The 19,252-nt window shown below is 38.4% G+C and overlaps 1 protein-coding gene across 4 annotated transcripts in view; it reads left to right on the top strand.

Annotated features, from left to right (window-relative positions):
- Positions 1-761: 761 nt before the first annotated feature.
- LOC149069412 (eukaryotic translation initiation factor 4E type 2-like) overlaps positions 762-19,252 on the top strand; it is a 350,991-nt gene continuing 332,500 nt past the window's right edge. For all 4 annotated transcript variants that reach the window (XM_089249237.1, XM_089249236.1, XM_089249239.1 and 1 more), the window contains exon 1: positions 762-881. The gene's annotated coding sequence lies outside the window, so the exon portion shown is untranslated. The remainder of the gene's footprint in view (positions 882-19,252) is intronic.

Here is a 19,252-nt window from a genome sequence, read left to right as displayed (position 1 = left end):
TATTGATTGTTTTCGGAATTTTTCTGTCATATTTTTTCGAAAAGACAGTTTTTTTTTTCAAAATCTTTTGAAAATATTTTAAAATATTTTCTCCCATCGACTGCTTGTGAGGATCTGAATGAAGGCATCTTTATATCCATATTCTATGGGGCTTTAGATTAAACCTCCGAAGAATGGCTCTAGGCTGCTTATGGGCAGTGAATTAAGGTTGAAGGAGAAATATAATTACAGAAATTGCGAAAAAATAGTTTTTATGCAGGCGTTTCGCCCGCATATACATCTTTAAAAAGAATGTTGTAAGTTCATCATCTTTAAAAAGAATGTTGTAAGTTCATCATCTTTAAAAAGAATGTTGTAAGTTCATCATCTTTAAAAAGTATGTTGTAAGTTCATCATCTTTAAAAAGTATGTTTTAAGTTGTTAGTGCTCGTGCGTAAGGATATGCGGATCCACACCCGCTCTGTGTGAAAGGGGCCTTAAAATGAATTCCACGAAATAAAACGTTCACCAAGACAAATGTGAGATTAATATTATTTATAATTGTAATTATATACTTTATGAGTGGGAAAATAATTTAATTCTTTATAAAGAATAAAAATTCAAGTAGGCTTCGTATGAAAAACCGGGACTCATTTGGCAAAAAGTCGGGATCATCCTGGGAAGTACGTATGTATGGTCACCAATCTGCTACTGTCTCTCGTCTGGTTTCTAGTGTTTAAAATTTGTTTTTGTTGGCTGTATTTAGCGAAGCATTAAGAGGCTTTTGTTGGCAACACTGAATCTTTCTTTGTTCCCACAGTCTGGGAAGCGTCATCTTTCTCTTGAGTTTTTCCCTGTCTTTTGAGACTGATTGCTGAACGACAAACTAGATCTTGAATAAGGTTAGTAATTCAATTTTTGAATTATACGAGTCTAGAATATTATATTGTTTCTCTTCGAAAACAGTTGTTACCAACAGCAAAAAGAATAAAAAAAATTGTATCCTGGGGTAAACTATAGGTCAGATAGAGAGAAACGATGTCACTCTCCGCTTTTCATACGAAGTACGAAAGCCTCGATAACCAAGCGGAGATCGAGATGTTGTTCGGAAAGAAAATTCACATTCCTCTGTGGGGAATCGAACCACCAATCTCTCACTGTCCGGGCGAGTGTTCTAACCGAACAACATCTCGATCTCCGCTTGGTTATCCAGGCTTTCGTACTTCGTATGAAAAGTGGAGAGTGACATCGTTTCTCTCTATATGTCGCCATCTGGCGCTAACGTCGTAAGGGCTATTAGCTGAGCTTGGAGGTTTTCCATGCGCAGTCCCGTTCAGCATTCATACATATGCTCTAAGGATTGAAAATGTCTGTCCTCTGTAGTTCAAACACATTCTGGTTAGAACACTCGCCCGGAGAGTGAGAGATTGGTGGTTCGATTCCCCACAGAGGAATGTGAATTTTCTTTCCGAACAACATCTCGATCTCCGCTTGGTTATCCAGGCTTTCATACTTCGTATAGGTCAGATGTTTGCTTCTCTATTGATACCAATTGTACTTAAATTTTGGGGGAAAAAAAGGCTTTTTTCTTTTTCAACATCTTATTTTTGGAACGGTTTCGGTATATTGGGCAGCTTGGCCAGTCGGCCCATCATTTCTGGCTTAAAGCGGTTGCGTTTTTAAGAAAACTGAAAGCCCTGATCTGATGCGCCTCGCTAGGAAAACACAAACGCGTAGCGTGATTATGTAACTCGTTTCTGTTGGCGCGAAATAGTTTAATTTGGTTCACGCTGCGCAACAAACCTATTCTTAGGAAAACCCGTCGTTAAGCCAGGTTTTCCTAGGAATAGGCCGCGTGAACCGAACTGTATAATTTCGCATCGGCAGGAAACGTGTTACATAATCACTGGGGGGGGGGGGAGTTTTTTTTTAACCATGAGTGGGGAAGTGTTATGATTGAATGATTTATCGTTGTAGGACTGTTGCTCTCTGTGGCGAGACTTTTTAACGGGGAGATCGGCCCGCATTTGCGCCTTGAAGTTGGGAACCACAGAAAACAACTTCAGCCGACCACCACTGTGGGATTCGAACCCGGATCCTTGCATCGCGAGTTCGTCACTATAACCACTCGACCACCACAGCGACCACCTTGAATAGATATGCAATATACCTGTCATATGCAGAGAAAAAAATCGTTTCTGCTGTACTTCCTATGGTGTATATTTTTTTCCATTCATCTCTGTCGGGTGACCAGCTACATGCAGAGAATCGTACCATTCCTTGCCATTCGTGTAAGATAGTCAAATAGATTGAATAGATGTCAGATAGTAATAATTACGAATTTGCTCTACTATTGGAATAATGAAACGCTCTTATGTGAGCAAAAAAAAAGCGCCAAGATTTGTTTTTTTCAAGTTCAAATGATTTCATAGTAGTGACGTATTGATGAACTAGATTCTATACCCCACGTAAGGTTGCTTTTATTTAAATGCCTTTTTTTTTTTTTTTTGCTTTCTTTTGTGTATATGTAATTCACTGTCGAAAAACAATCTGCTGTCGTTTAAACTGGTAATGTTGCCAATAATTTTCAAGTTTAACTCTTAAATTTGGTAAAATTGTTGTGCAGATGTCGACGCCCGATTTCCGTATGGTCAAATTCTGCATTTGACCCCACAGGGGTAGGGTCGACGTGGGAACAGGCCTGGGACAATTACCATAATTTTTTGGGATTTTTTTTCAAGCTGTAAATTCACTACAGAAGGGTCAGTGTAAAGTTTTGCTTGTGGGGGGGGGGGGGCAGATGCGGGTTAAAGTCAGCTGACACCCCGGACGCAAAAGTTAATACTATGCTCCCTAAATTAAAAGAAAGTGTAATGTTTTAGTTTTTGGGTTTTACGCGGCCTAGGGTGTGCACCTGGTGTGCCCGCCAAAAATCCCAGCCAACAAAATTTAAACAACAGATATTCACTGACTAGCCAAGCAACTCTTCACCTTAGTCTCCCCCCCCCTTGTTTCCCCAATTTTTTGCTTTGCCCCTCAGTGGAGAAAACTGTTGAGGCTGTGAAGGAGAAATGAGAAAGTGATTTCCGCTGTGAAAATGAGAGATGCTCTTAGGAATGTGCGACAGGAGCAGTCGCACTGAACACCATGCTTTGTGGTCCCCCCTCCCCATCCCCCATTAACAGTAAACTATTGGAGGCTTTCATGAATTCTGAAATTCCCCCCTTTCCCATAAATTCGGAATTTTTATTTATGCTGGAATTATTTCTTCCAATTATTTTTGATTCATGAAGTCCAAAATTTTTATCAGTCTCAGGATTTTTTTTCCTCTCATTAGTTTAAAATTATAGTCCACTGACCACGAGAAGAACACTGGCTACGTCACGTTACGTCATGCCGGATGATTCTATTATATGCTTTTAGGTAAAGCAACTGCCCATCAAGAATAGCGCATTAGCAACGCCGCTTTCCTGTTTGGCGTCTTTAGCGCTATTTTGGCCTCCTAGAAATTTCACTAAAAGCGCCACGGCAGTGCTCTCGATAACGTCATCATCGCAGTGTTTTTGTTGCGTAAACACTGGCTGTTCGACAGTGTCGTCTTAAGGCATTGTCGCATTATATTCACAAAAATAAGATCTGGTTGAAATTTTCCAAAATTTACGTGGTAGGGCCTCAGAAAAATCACTTGGCCCGGGAAAGCCTGTGATGCTCTTAAGACGGCCCGGCTGCTCGAGCACTTATGGCACATAATTTTAATACAAAAAATATATTGTTAATTCCGCAGAAGGGGTAGAAAACTCCGTTTTTTTAATAATCAGTTCCATGCATCAAGCTGAAGCCGATCACTGTTCGTATAAAACATTTTCGACCATGGCCCCCAGCAGGATGGGCTGACAAAATCCAGCCTATAGGAGAATTCTTATAATTTTCTTTTTTTTTTTCCACACTGTAAATTCAGAATGGACGTCCGGTAAGAGATCCCACCCAGGATCCCTGCTGCAGCATGAGAGGACCTTTCTTCCGATGCCCTTAAGCATGGCCCCCACATCTTGCAGCCGGGCTCTCAGATTGGAATCTTCGATGGGTCACTCTAAAATGAATTTATAGTCGTCTCAACTTAATTTACTCTGAAATTGATTTTAATCTAAAATTCCATAGCCCAATATGTTTGATGAACCTCGACTGTTCCTGCCAAAAAATTCAGCAGGTACAAAATATCAAATATCTAGGACTTAATATTAGTAGCAATCTAAAATGGAAACTTCATGCACTAGAAATAGCGAAAAAACTACGTTTTATTGTATATAAATTCTATTATCTGAAACAAAAGGTAACAGTAGAATTTCTGAGAGAAATTTACTATGACTGGTTTTATTCAATTGTCAATTATGGTATCATCATCTGGGGTGGCGATTACAAGACAAATCTGCTGCCTATTTGTTCTATTCAAAACAGATGTTTTAAAACTATTTACAGTGCTTGTTCTCAAATCTCAATTTATAGAAATTTAAATCTACTCCCCATAAGACATAACACCATCTACCGAATCATACTCTACATATATCGGAATAAATCAATATGCACTCAAAGAGAGTCCATATCATTGAGAAGACCAAACGAAATTTATTGCATACCCTCATTTAGAAAAGAAATATTTCGCAAACATTTTTACTACGTTGCTCCTAAACTATTTAATGCTTTACCGTTGGTAATACAGAATATATCTAGGTTTGCATCATTTAAAAAATCACTTTTTAAATTTCTAATAGCAATAGACGATATAGATTCGATATATAATTTTCAATTATAGAAGCGAATTATATTATTATCCATACGCCTGTAGTTGCCTCATATCAATTGTTATTATATCAAATGTTAAACTTGTATATCAGCATAATTATTACAATAATTTATTTGAAAATTCATTTCATTATTTAACTATTTTTTTTTTTTTTTTTAATGATAAGTTTTGTTATTTTTTTGTTTCTTTCGTCTTTATCTTTAATTAGTTGCTCTGTACAGGCTCAGGCCTCTTGACAACAAATATTGAGATTTCACTGTTTCATGTGTTATTTAACTTTGGAAACAAATAAAATATTTAAAAAAAAAAAATTGATTAGAATCAGCCAGGGCCCCAGGGCTGCATCCCTGTCAGCCCTGCCCTTGGGGGGACATGCCCTTAAGGTGGCTATAGACGTAACTGCAGCCTTGACAAGCAGGAATGCTCAATCTTTTTATTTGTCACTACTGCATTTGTCACCTATTTAAAAAGCCCATATGAGTAGCTTTTGTCGAGAAAGTAAAAAAGACGATATATGGCTATAAAAGAAGGTGAACATAAGAAGAATGGCTAATTGTTAGCAGGTGGCACTCTCTTGCTGCGGTATAGAAATTAAACCGAAGAAAATGCCATATAATTTACAGTAGTAATAAATTATTATTACCAGGGGTCTGTCCAGACTTTTTGCACAGGGTCCTGTTTTTGTGAAAATGTACCTTATTTTTGTGAAAATGTACCTTATTTTTGTGAAAACGTTCAAAATAGCAGTGAAAGTAATACTAATTAAACAGCAACCTCATTTTCCTATTTTATTTCATTTTTATTATCATTTTCCTAGTTTTTGATGCACTCACAGCTTGTTTGTGTTTCTGGCTATATATATGCTTGTTGACACATCGTGTTGGGTGATCATCAAATTGCACCCCCTTGGTCAATCCAGGGTCCCTTATCAAAAAATGTAGAACATATTTTGCAAAGAAAGCCAGATGCAGAAATGCTGTAACATAGCCAACTGTGAAGCTTCTCAAAACGTGCGATGTTCAACAAATTCGGTACTTTTAGACCCATTTTTCTAGCTTCTGTAGATGAAATTTTCTTAAAATCCGGCTCTACCGACGAATTCGTAGCATCTTTCAGCGCTTCCGATAAATCAGCAATGTCTTCCACCGCTTTCGACGAATCGGTAATGTCTTTCGAAGAAACGGAATTGTCTTCCGACGAATCGGCAATGTCTTTCGAAGAATCCGAAATGTCTTTCAGCGCTTCTGATAAATCGGTAATGTCTTTAGGCGCCTCCGATAAATCGGTAATGTATCGCGCCGTTTCCAAGGTTTCGACAGCGTGGTTCGAAACCGATGAAGGAAGCAATGTTTCAGTAATTTTTTCCGGGTTAGCACAATTGGAATTATCTGTATCTGACGTCTTTTTGGTGACGTTTTCAGATCCTCGTTTAAAAAACGATGTTATGGAGCTGCATCCCCTAACGTCAGTTGGCCGTATTTTTTTAATGTAGTAATCACTATTCCTTGAATTTCCACCTGTTGGTGGTCGACCACGCTTCATATTAAATTTTCAAAAATGAAAGCGCAATACAGGAAAAAAAACGTGCACAAAAAATCCAATTCTACAATTGTTGATGATTGTTGTTGTGATTCAAAGACCATTTGAGGAGAAGTGCGGGGCTAAAGCGTTTGTATAATGGCATAGGTTGCGCGATAAAATATCGGACGCGGTCAATCCGTGGTCAACCAGCGGGATGTCCTAACCAGAAGACTAGAAACAAGGAAAGCCCTCTCAAGGTCACGCTCTTTCTCCGATCGCCTTTTCAAGGTCATGTTTTCCGGTATCCAACCAACAACTTCTATAGATAAGATTACTCATCTATGGGGGAGGGGGTGGTGGTGTTGGGCCAACAATACATGCTTAAAAAAAAAGATCAATGGCTTTCTATTACAACTAGGGTCATAACTGATAAGAATTTTGTCGCACAGCAGTCGCAAAAGTTCGTTTTTTACGACGTAATTTTCATGAAGGGTTCGTTTTCTGGAATTTTGTGATGGATCCGTTTATTATCCTCCAAATTTTGTGAAACATCCTTTTTTTTAGCCCCGGAATTTTGTGAAGGGTCCGTTTTTTAGCCCCGGAATTTTGTGAAGGGTCCGTTTTTTAGCCCCAGAATTTTGTGAAGGGTCCGTTTTTTAGCCCCGGAATTTTGTGAAGGGTCCGTTTTCCGGACCCAAATTCCGGCTGGACAGACCCCTGATTACATTAAAATAATACTCCTTTTGTATTAAAGCTTTAATTTAAAGTAATTCAACAATTAATTTATTTTATTATTTTAAGAATTTAATTATTAATTTAAAGTAATTTACTCCCTTTATTACTAAATGATCACTGCTACGAATTTTTTTCTGTATCAAATATTAAAAATATTAAATTTAATAAAAATTCAAATTTTTTATATTAAGAAATTTAATTTATTTCCAAAATTTATATCAACAATTTTTGAGTACATCTTTTAACAAACACCAACACAAAAAGCACAGCTCACTCAAGCGTGAAACTGACAGAGTTCATTGAAGCATGAAGAATACCCACATACCGATTTGCGCCAAGACAGCCTTTAAGGGCCCTACACACGCTCAGTTATACCTGCACAGTTATGACTGTACAGGCCAACTGTGCGGGCATAACTGAGCGTGTGTAGGGGCCATCAGTTGACCTGCACAGGCGACCTGAAGGGAATGGTTTTTCGATTCAGTATAACTGTAGTTATGCCTGCGCAGGTATAACTGAGCGTGTATGGCCATCAGGTATAACTACGCAGTTATTTTTTCCAGCTTTCTTATATTCGCCCTTCTTTCTTCCCTCTTCTTTTTTCATTGATAATGTAATAGAACAATAATAGCTGAATAACTTGTTTTGGAGAGGGATTCCATTTAATTAGAAGAAATTCTTCTAATGGCGTAATTTTCACGATATTTTCTTACAATTTCATATCGAATAAATAAATAAATCATATGAAATAAAATTTTAGAAATATTTCTACCATTGTTAAAATTCGCAATTTTGTTTCTGAAATCACTCTTTTTAATAAATTTGGCCGAAATTATGCACCGAAACACACAAACTCTATATTCAAATAATGTGCTATGACTATTAATTGTTTATTGATTATTTAGAGAGGAGGTCTCTAACCAGGGTTCTTGGAGATTTTAGGGGCCCTGTGACATCAGATTATTTTAGTATTCTTTCACATGTACTTCCTTTAGAAATCAAGATTCCTAGAAATCAAGCAGGTGTTTATACGAGTTAGTTAATTCAAACGCAGGATTCCCACTTCTTTCTTGACCGAAAACCAGCAAAGCATCAACAGGACAAAAATCACTGATATTTATTATTTTCTTTTACATTTAATGAATCTCATTGAATTTGTTTTTTGGACACATCTCATCAGATTGCAACGAATTTCAACTTTCAGCTCAAACATTGAAAAAAAAAAAATTCAGATGAAATTACGCTAGTTAAACGTAAGAAAACAATCGAAAAATTCTTTGAAGGAGATATACGATTGATAATATAATTATATCATTGAGTAATACTATTAATGTACATACTATGCTTAATAATAAGTCAATTTCTAATTGAGTCGAATAAATCGTAAGAGGTCGTGTGAAAATTCAGTTTTCTTTCAAAGAAAAACACTACATAAGTTACCATAAAAATTTTCCAAGTCAAAAAAATTATTTTTTTTAAATCGATGCTATTGCGAGAAAAAAATGCTATCATACGATGCTGAAGGACCCTATCTGTATATTCAGAGGAGAAACGATTCTTGTTTTCGAAGATACAGTCGATGCTCATTATGACAACTTCACGTTATAGCGACAAAGACTGGTAGTTTAAGTCCCAAATGTTTTATGTTTTACTTATATAACGATCGTCCCAATCAGGCCCGACCACAACCCAAGTCTCCCCCTCGCTACGACCTTGCTCAAAATATAACGTCCATTCTCGATGGGACGAAGGGGTCGTTATATCGGGCGTCGATTGTAATACCAAAATTTCTCTTTTATTGCCTATATGTATTGTCATAATCACTGTAGATATGGATAGCATTCTTGATAAGCATGAGTAGGCAGTAGTGCCTTTTACTTAAGTCATGAAAATCGGTCATTATGAGAGGTTTTAGTAACATCAAAATACATTATTGTACTTATGGTGTAGATTCAACAAACATCTTCTGTTACAGCAGTCTTCCTCAAAGTTTGCGTCGCGGCTCTTGGGCGTCACCCCCCTGCCCCTCCCCACCCACATCCTGCCGCAGGGCACAGAGGCTATTCTCTGCCGAGCCGCCACTATAGTGAATTTTTTAACGTGGGGAAAAAAGAATGAATGGAATCATCTCTGGCTCTGAAACTAGAATCCTGATACCAATATCTTTGTGGGGGTTGGGGGAAATGGCTCGAATAATGACAATATTCATTAGTAAAACCAGCCCCCGGGGATGCAGGACCCCAGATGGTGTGGAGATCTGTGACAGTAGGCTTTACCGATCAATTTACAGTTACAATACATCTGGAATGTACAGTGCACATTCAAAGGGAGAAAAAAACACTAGCTCCGATGAAACAAGTACGAATTTCTGTGTGCAATATTAGTTATTTTTTTTTTGCCCAAGGCCCATGTTTACAAAGGCTTCCTTGGTTTTCGAAAACTGATGTTTTCATCTTGTCCTCCCATCACCCCCTTGTGTCCATTCATAGCCTGAATAGTCCTACTTTGGGAAACACCGATTTCAACACTCCACCTGAGATTAGTTCTGAGTTCAGTTTAGTTTTCACGACTCGAGGTTTACAATGACGAGTGATCGTCGAAACAGGCAGCGCGAATTTTTAGAAGAATTCATTGAAACGTATAGGAATAAGAAATGCTTGTGGCAGGTGAAAACTAAAGATTACCATAACAGAACTAAGGCCGAACACATACTGGGGATGTGAGCGGAGAGGTACGAAATAGCAGCGAAAACAAATGTACTGCGCCTCACATACTCGGGCAGCGAGACGAGGAGGAGAAAGAGGCAGCTCAAGAGGTACGCGACTCTTACAAGCCGGTTTGTTTTCATCGCGAGGTAAAATCAGACGCTATTTGGGGATTGGTCAGTTTTCTCCCTTTTTTTTTCTCCTCACTCTCTTGGAAAAAAAAGAGAACTTCTGAGGGAACCCATTTGGTTTGGAGGGAGTGCTTCAGATTTTTTTTCACTTTTGGCGCTCTCTCTTCTTTTCGATTCCCATGGTGCTTAACCCAGTCTATCCTAATTTAAAAGTTTGACGATTGTTGTGGTAGCATTTTACGCATTTATTCCCCCGTCATTTTTTTAGATGTGAATATTTTTCAAAATTTTACTGGAACTAACGAGATAAATATTTCGCAAATTTCCGCCCATCCCATTGCGCTTTTTGCATGGAAAACTACACTATGTGAAGAGAACTTCCTTCTGATGAACAGACAGTGCTGCAACTAGGGGGGAGGGTTGGTCTGGTTTCCTGGACGTAGTATCAGGAGGGGCGCAAATTCCATCCTTCACATTTCATCTTTTCAATTGTCTCTGAAGAGCTTTTAATAAGAAATGTACTGCCATGAGACGTAGGCAACAAAACATGGCCGGGGGGGGGGGGTGCTCCACGTGCACTGGTTTAGGGGGATCCACGTTCACTCAATTAAAGTAAAGTGAATCAGTAAATTTTATGACCAAATGAAAAAAAAATGTGGCGTACGGGTCTCTGTCATAGAAATTATATACCAAAAAGGGTTCCGTGACTCAGAAAAAAGGTTGAGAATTGCTGGTCGACATTAATTTTCTACTCAATACTGAACATGTTCTTAGAATTTCAACGAAAATTTGTAGATATTTTTCCAGGAATGTCATTTCAACGTTTTCCAGGGAAGGGAGCAGGCAAAGAACATGAACTCAATTTATGTATATCTACTCTATAATATAAAATCAAACTCGAAAAGGGCCTGTTTCTAAGCAACCGAAATTAGTGAAGATTTTGTTATGGAAGTGAGTGACGTTTTTTGAGTGATGGAAATCGGTTACGATTTTAGGTCAAGTATTCATTTAACTCTAGCATATTCGGGACCCATTTAACCCATCTGGACCAAGTTACGTGCATGTACTGAGAGGCTCCCACTTCCTACAGCAGGGCCCCTAGACTGGAATAGATGGCGAGCCCCCAAACCAGCTTTTCGGGGGCCCTCTGTGGTTAATTTATAGTGTGAAAAATCAAAAAGTGATGAGAATCGTTCCGGGTCCTGTCAGCCCTGCCCTTGTGGGGGAGGGGGGGGGTTATGCTGAGAGGTATGTATATGTATCATATACATATAACACCAGTGCTCCCAACACACAGGGTCGGGGTACCCGGGGGTATTGCACATATACCTTAGTGGGGAAGTTAAAAGGTTTGATTTCCAGGGCCCTTGATGGATCTCGTTGTTTTCTTGCTGCTTTAACATTGAAAAATTTGCGATAGCGGAAGCTCAAGCTATATCCAGTCTGGGGACACCATAAAATTTGTGAATTCGGTGACGGGTAATTGATGGGGGGGGGGCCTGGATGGTAAAATGAATACAAATGAACATTTGCCGTGGCACTCACAGGGGGGATGTATGACAAGCTCCGAGGGGACCGTTTCATTTTGGGGGCCCTGGATGAATGTCATTCTTTTCTGTTATTTAACGTTTTAGAATTTGCAACAACGAAAGCACAAGATAAAGCCAATCTGGGGGCCTCACTAAAAGTATGCGAATTGGTGTCCCAGGTAATTGGTTGGGGACCCTGGATTTTATTCGTTGATAAAATGAATACAAATGGAAATTTTCATGGCGATCGCACCGGGGATGACCGACAAGTTTCCAAGTCGGGGGCCCCATGTTTACAGGTTCTCCTTTGGGGGCCCTGGATGAATCTCATTCTTTTCTGTTGTTTAACATTGTGCAATTTGCAACAGCGGAAGCCAGTGATAAATCCAGAATTCAGTCTGCGTCCCCCACTAAAAATCTGAGTATTGGGTCCCTGCTGCTGAATGGGGGTCCTGGATTTCATTCGTTGTAAAATTGATAAAAATTTAAAATTTTCGTGGCCCCTCACCAGGGAGATGTCCAAGTCTCCAGGTCGGGGCCCCATGGAAATGTTGACAGGTTTCATTTTGGGTGTCCCTTGATGAATCTCATTGATTTTTGTTGTTTAACAATATAAAATTTGCAACACATCGGTAGCCCGAGATAAATCCAGTCTGGGCCCCACTAAAATTCAGCGAATTGGAGTCTGGGGACCCCCATGGGCAAGTTTTCTGGGGGTACTTGATGAATCACATTTGTTTTTTGTTGTTTTCTTATTATAAAATTCGCTTCTTCAGTAAGCTGGTGCTTTCACATGTCCCTTTCCATAGTACGCTGATGAAGTGGGACGAAACGAACAAGATATGTTGTGATGGGAAAAAGGGGGGTGGTTGGTCACCAAAGGTGACGGGGAGGGCAGAGCCCCCTAGTATATATATATATTTTTGTATGTATATATACCATTTTTAGTGTATTTTCAAAAGCCCCCCCCCCTCCCTCAAATGACGGCCCTGTATTTGTCAACACGTTGATGGATTAGCAGGGGTTCTCAAACTGTGCGCACCAACCTTTGTCAGGGGTGGTCTTGACAAAGGTTTTTCAAAGAAATGCTTTTCTTACAACTGCTCTTCACATAGACGTACGCAGAATTTTCTTGGGGGTGGGGGGGGGGTTCAAATTTGGTTTTCCTTCTGGGGGGTTTACGTTTTTTCCGGCAAAATAACACTATAATCTTGGCTTAAGGGGGGGAGTGTTAGAACCCCAAATCCCCCCCTTTGCGTACGCCAATGGCTCTTCATAAGAGAAATGGGCGGCGCGGGTGGAAAATGTTTGAGATTGACAACCCGTTTTTTAGGAAAACGGATAAACACCGTGATGATTGCTCATCGCTTACTAACATTGTCGAAACACGGTTTCTGTTTTTTTCTCTTTTATTTTATTGTACTGAATATCTGTTATTGTCTTGGATTTGAATTGGAATGCAGTGTGTTATGAAAGAGACACGAGCTTTTTTCTGATACAAATAATGAACATCTCACACACAATACATATCTCTGTATTTCTTATAAAATCAAAACCAGTTTATTGCATCATCCGCGCGTTCATTGAAATTGGTTATGTATAGAACACTGCCAAAAGCAGTGCCATCTTGAGGCATGGGCCCACCAGGGCACTGCCAGGGAGCAGGGCCGTCTTAAGAGCATCGTGGGCCAAGTGATTTTTCTGAGGCCCTACCAGGCAAATTCTTTAAAATTTCAACCAGATCTCATTTTTGTGAGGCCCCTTTTCTCTTGAGGTCCCTGAGCTGTGCCCGGGTGGGTCCATGCCTTAAGACGGCACTGCCCGGGAGACCTCAAGATAAAAAAGGCTTCACAAAAGAGAGATGTGGTTGAGATTTTCGAGAATTTGCCTGGTAGGTAGGGCCTCAGAGAAATCATTTGGCCCTTGGGCCCATGATGCTCTTAAGACGGCCCTGCATATAGGAGGAATCTATAATTCTGGGATGTCATAAATAATGGATCCACTCTGATAATTTGTGATTAACAACCACGTATACATTTATCGCTAATAACTATAATTTTCATAATGATACGGTGGCCATAAAAAAATTACAGTTGCGTCATCAAGGTGTATGGATAACTTCTCACTTCATCACATTAACGGTGATATTTTGTTTAGAAAGTATCGAAATTAGCTTCTGCGGATTATAGGCATGTATTTTTATTCAGTGTCTAACTAATTCTGTTGTCTCTCTATCTTGATTGAAGTATAATTATTTAAATCTTTATGCAATAATATTAAATATAATTAGATTATGCAATAATAATATTCGAAACAACGGTTTGATGCAAGAAGTCATTAAAAACATATATCAGGACTTGTAGTCTTTTGAGGATTAATGGGTTTATTGCAGCGCTTCTCAACCTTTTTTGACCCATGGAGCCCTTTCTGGTATGTAATTTCTATGGCGGTGCCCTGGACGGCTATTTTTTATTTATTCATCAAAGTTTCTTACCTATTTGTATTATTCAAAAATAATAAAATTAAGATCTCCAATAATAAATATCTTCACAACATCCAGTCTTCTGTATATCTTGTATTAACAAGTGGAGAGCGACATTCATGTCATATATATAGCCCTCTGGTGGCTTGTCGTCCATGAGCTATTAGCTGATCGGTTTCACCGTCCATTGCACGGTTCCGTTCGGCATATATACGCTCTAGCGAAGGAAAATCTCCATCTCCTCTGTAGCTTAGTGGTCAGAGCACTCGTCCGGCAATCGAGGGACCCGGGTTCGACTCCCGGTAGAGGCAGAGATGAGTTTTTTCCTTCCTTAAAAAAATTAACATCTCAAATAATAAATATCTTCACAACATCCAGTCTTCTGTATATCTTGTAATTTTAATTTCATCTTCCAGTCAATAAACTTTTTGTTGGATTTTAGTGGATTGCATACGTTTATTTATGTGTTTATATACAGTGAAATCTCGTTACAATGTCACTGATACAACGATAAATCCATGGCCCCCACATCCTGGACTAGGGCCCCTAGGCTGGAATCTTTTGCGGGCTCCCCCCCCCCCACCAGACTTTTGCGGGCCCTTTTATGATGGGTTTATAACGTTAAAAAACAAAAATAATGAAAATCGTCCCGGGCCCCAGGACTGCAGCCTTGCCAGCCCACCCCTTGTGGGGGCTATGGATAAATCCTACTACAACGATATTTTTTCGTCTTATTTAGCAATGCCTATAGCCTAATATTAAAGTGCTGCCTCTCTATATAGCAATAACCCTTCTACAACGATATTTTTCATGGTCTCGAGAATATCGTTATATCGAGATTTCACTGAAAAATTAAAATAAAATAAAAAAATGTTTTTGAGAAAAATTTTGACGTACAGCTTCACATGCTGTGAATATAAGTGTGGAAAAAAACAGTTCCCCTCCTTAGAAAGATAGTTTCTCTCCCTCTTTCTCTGTACCACCCCTCCCTAATTCCATTTTAACAATCTAGCATTCTTACTTTCAAGATACCAGTAAAAAAGCCACACCTTATTCTGTACAGATGGTATTTATTGTGATGGTCTATAACCAATTCATTGTACTGTTTAACCGAGCGCTTCATTCATTAGAAGGATTAGGAACATTTATTTTATTGCAGCAATGGCAACAACTCGCCAACTGAAAAGTTTATTCTTATATAATGAAACCAGGGTAAGCTGATTGAAATCAGCTTGATATAAATCATAATTAAAATCACAATTTAAATCATTGATTTAAAATCATTGATTTAAATTACAAAATTTTAATCTTGTTTTAATCTTTCCATCTTGTTTCGTAAATCTAAATCTGGCTTAATTTTTTTCATCTTGCTAAGTTTGTTTTTGAATTCCTGTATAAATGTCTTAGATTTAAAAATCTTTGTTTAAAAAAGTTTGTTATTAAAAGAAGCATAGAAGATCTGTGGGCTAAATATAGACTGTGGGCTGCCTCTACTTCAGCGCCTCACGACACAGTGCGTGAAATTAGGAAGGCAGATTCATGTGTCTCCAGTGGTGTAGATGGTAGCATGCTTGCCCGGTATGCAAGAGGGCCTGGGTTCGAGTCCCGGCGGAGACGTGATGACTTTTCTTTCCGAGCTCACCTCAGCATAATACCCGGAAAATAACTTTCCTAAATATAGACTGTCGGCACCCCCACTGTGTGGCAGGGGAGCTGCGCTAATTGCACCGAAACGGTTCTCTTGCTACATGGTGTGCCAAGGCACTGAATCCCTGTGCATTTGTACCAATTCTTGTTTGGGGTTTGCGGAGGTACCGTTAATGCACGTAGTGCGTCAAATACTTGGAAATTAGGAAAAGAAGCATGACACTGGATTTTGTTCACGGGACTCGTTCCTTCCGAGACAAGGAAAAAGATATAGAAGGGAAATTTTAATTTTCCTCATTGCCCACCATCTACCTCAATCACGTCATCTCGTGACCTTGGAAAGTAGTGGTACTACTTTGAAGTAGTTCAATAACGGTCCTGTACCGTTATTTGTATAACCCGCGGGCATATTCATTCAGTCCCTGAATGAATATGCAGAATTTTCCGATTTTGGAGTGTTTTTCTCCTGCGGGTTATATACTGAAAATAACGGTAATTTCTCCGCTACCAACCTGCGTTCAAAGACGGCATATCTACGGCGTAAAATCGCTTTATTTCCTGCAAGATCGCACACGCGCCTTTGCAAAGAATCAAAAAGGGGATTGGTTTACTCGTTTAAATTACTGAAATTTTTCAGAGACTGTTGGGAAGAAATGGGATCTGTAAAAACTCCCAGCTCCATATTTTTTTCGTCTAGCCGCTATGTGGTCGTGTGGTTATCGTCGGCGGTTGCTGATCATTACAATTTCACATCGGAAAAATTCCGGATTTGGCAAACGGCTGGCTCGAGGAAAAAATCATCTACCCATGCAGAACCTATTTTTGGTGTTACTGACTACGTTTGTTTTTGGTCGACAAAGCTTTTCTCACCGTTTCAACTCCATTTGGCACCCCTCCTAGAGCGGCGCCCAATATGGTCGCACGGTCCATTCCTGTGTTTGTTAGAGGAGGAGTGTACTGGGATCATGCTCATTTTATATATACATAACTTCTGTGAGATACCAATTATATATAAATGTCCTACCTTTCCAAAACGTTGGAGAGAATGAAAGAAATTTTGCCAGTTTTGGTGAAGGCTTTTTTATCTTTAGCACATGGTAGTAAATAAGGTATTTTTATATTTTTCTCGTTTTTCTCCCCATTTCGCTTTTAAATTTAATCACTTTTTTAAATTCATGGAAACCCTTATTATATTCTGCACACACTTTTTTTTGCCATATCAGGATGAATAAGATTTTGTTCAAGCAGCAGAAATTCTTGCTGCCTAGGTTTTTAATATGCTTTTTATTTGTCATTTCAGTAATTCATGTTTTAGTAGTGACAGATAAGATACTTCAGAAAAAATTTAAATGGACTTTAATTTGTGAAGGAAATTTATTTATAATTATTCGTTCCAACCATTTTTGGCAAAACTTTTGGCATTTCACAGAAAAATTACTCCTTATATTGCAGGTACAGATAGTTTTTAGTTCTCCATTTTCAAAATTTCTAATCCAAAGTGGATAAGGGGTGCTTGCACCCCTGCCGTGTGGGGGCCATGGCCAGATCAGGCAAAGATCTCTGAGATTAGAGATGCAATTCTTGGAGACTAGTAATACCAATATCGTCGAATGTAGATCGACTTCTTCACTGATAATCCGTTGAGGGTTTCATAATCCAGAGCAGGCCGATAATAAGCTGATCGGTGCTGTAGAACTCGTAAAAAGCTATTAGACTTTCAGCATGAAACTTTTTGTGATAATACCATTTTCACCGAACCAGCTGAGAAATATACGTAAAACAAGAGTTAAAGTTATAATGACTTTCTTAGTTTAACGACCTCAGTCAATCATTTTGACCTAACAAACAAGAAGTTATCAGAGTTAAAATACGATAAGTGAAAACAAGAGCAGTGTATTTATACAACTCAAATCTTATTCTAAGACCAGTTGTCTACCGGTAATACTCAGTCTCTCAATAGAAATTCTAACATCACACAGAAAATAATTTACATACAAAAGCAATTTTTCAAAATTATTTCTAAATTGCAATAAAAAAACATAATCGGTCGAGCTGGCCAGGCTCTCACAATCACGCCTTTCAAATTAAACACATTAAGCAAAAAAAAACGTAAAAGATAATTATTCTGACGGAAGTCTGCATCCAACTGCTAAAACAAGTAGTTATATCAGGGTTGGCAAGGTTTTGGACAGTACGCTACAGTAAAAACCACAGTATTTACCGTACTGTCCTAAACTATCCAAAACCTCCTATTTATAACTATAAGTGAAAAACTTTACAATTTGATAAAGAGGTAACTTCTATAATCAAATAATAAACTTTATATTACATTATTATTACATTTTAAATATAATAAAATGTTGAAATTCAATACAGTATATGTAAAGGGTTGCATGACATACAGGTTATCGAACAATTGAAATTGAACTTGAATTCATTTGAATTGAATTGAAATTGAGGTTAGGTATTAGATTTATGAAAACATGAAAGATACAAGAGCGGGATAAAAATTTGTCTCATGAAAATTAGAAAAAAGCAATAGAATAAAATTGAACTTACATAATAATCTAGCACTAATAATCAAGCGCAGCAGCGCCTTTTAACATTCGATAACACAACTAATTTAGCTGCCCTATCTGTGCCAAGATGATTTCTAAGATAAAATTTGAAAATATTCTTTCAGTTGATGCATAACTTGGGTTGTTTGGTTTAAACCACGTTGGTTTAAAACCTTTGTTTTAACCAAGCAGTTTTTAAAAAAAAACCAGTTCGGTTTTTTTTCAAAAAGTCAAATGAAAGTGGCCTAAATATCTTTTCCTTGAAAAATATCATATTGATTCATTATTAGCCAAAAGTTTTTATTTTTATCACATTTTATATTCTTGGGGTATATTTTGATGGTATATCTTTAAATGGGATAAGATGGTATAAGTGGTTTTTTTTCAAAAGTCTCATAAAATTGGCCTGAATATATATATATTTTTTCATATGAAGTATCTTAGTTATTTAAAGTTATATACAGGAGCCAAAATTTCTCATTCTTACCACATTTTCTACCCTTTGGCTACATTCTGATGAAGGTTTTTTTTTATTTTATTAAACAACTGGCTGTTGCGAACGAAGATATATTTTGGAAAGAGAGAAAATTCAACTGCCCCTGTGGGGAATCGAACCCACGTCCTTTCACTTTCCGGGTGAACGCTCTAGACCACTAGATTACAGAGGCACCGAATTTCTCAATTTTTCCTTGCAGCTCGTGTACACTGAAAGGGACCGTACATGGATGGTCTGACTAACTCAAGCCAAAGCTCGCAACTGCTGACCCTGCCACCATACAGCGACTTATGCAAGGATGACGTCACTCTCCACTACCATACGAAGGTTTTTTTTTTTAACAAGAAGATATATTTTGGAAAGAGAAAATTCAACTGCCAATACGGTCCCTTCCAGTGTACACGAACTCCAAGGAAAGATTGAGAAATTCGGTGCCTCTGTAGTCTAGTCTATAGCGTTCACCCGGAAAGTGAAAGGACGTGGGTTCGATTCCCAGTAGGGGCAGTTGAATTTTCTCATTCCAAAATATATCTTTACCAAATTCATGAATAAGGACTGTATCATACATCTAAATGTAGTGGTGTATTATCTCACAAGGTTTCTTTTCCCCTTCACAAAGCAGCAGCAACAGTAGTGATACCATCATGCTAGGGGCAGGTGGTCCTATA

The sequence above is a fragment of the Pholcus phalangioides genome, unplaced genomic scaffold (assembly GCF_987345545.1).
Source record: "Pholcus phalangioides strain wild (caught in Gottingen) unplaced genomic scaffold, Ppha-v1.0 ptg000022l_1, whole genome shotgun sequence".
Lineage (NCBI taxonomy): Eukaryota > Metazoa > Arthropoda > Arachnida > Araneae > Pholcidae > Pholcus > Pholcus phalangioides.
The sequence above is the reverse complement of the archived record's forward strand: the minus strand, read 5'-3'. Positions and strand labels throughout refer to the sequence as shown.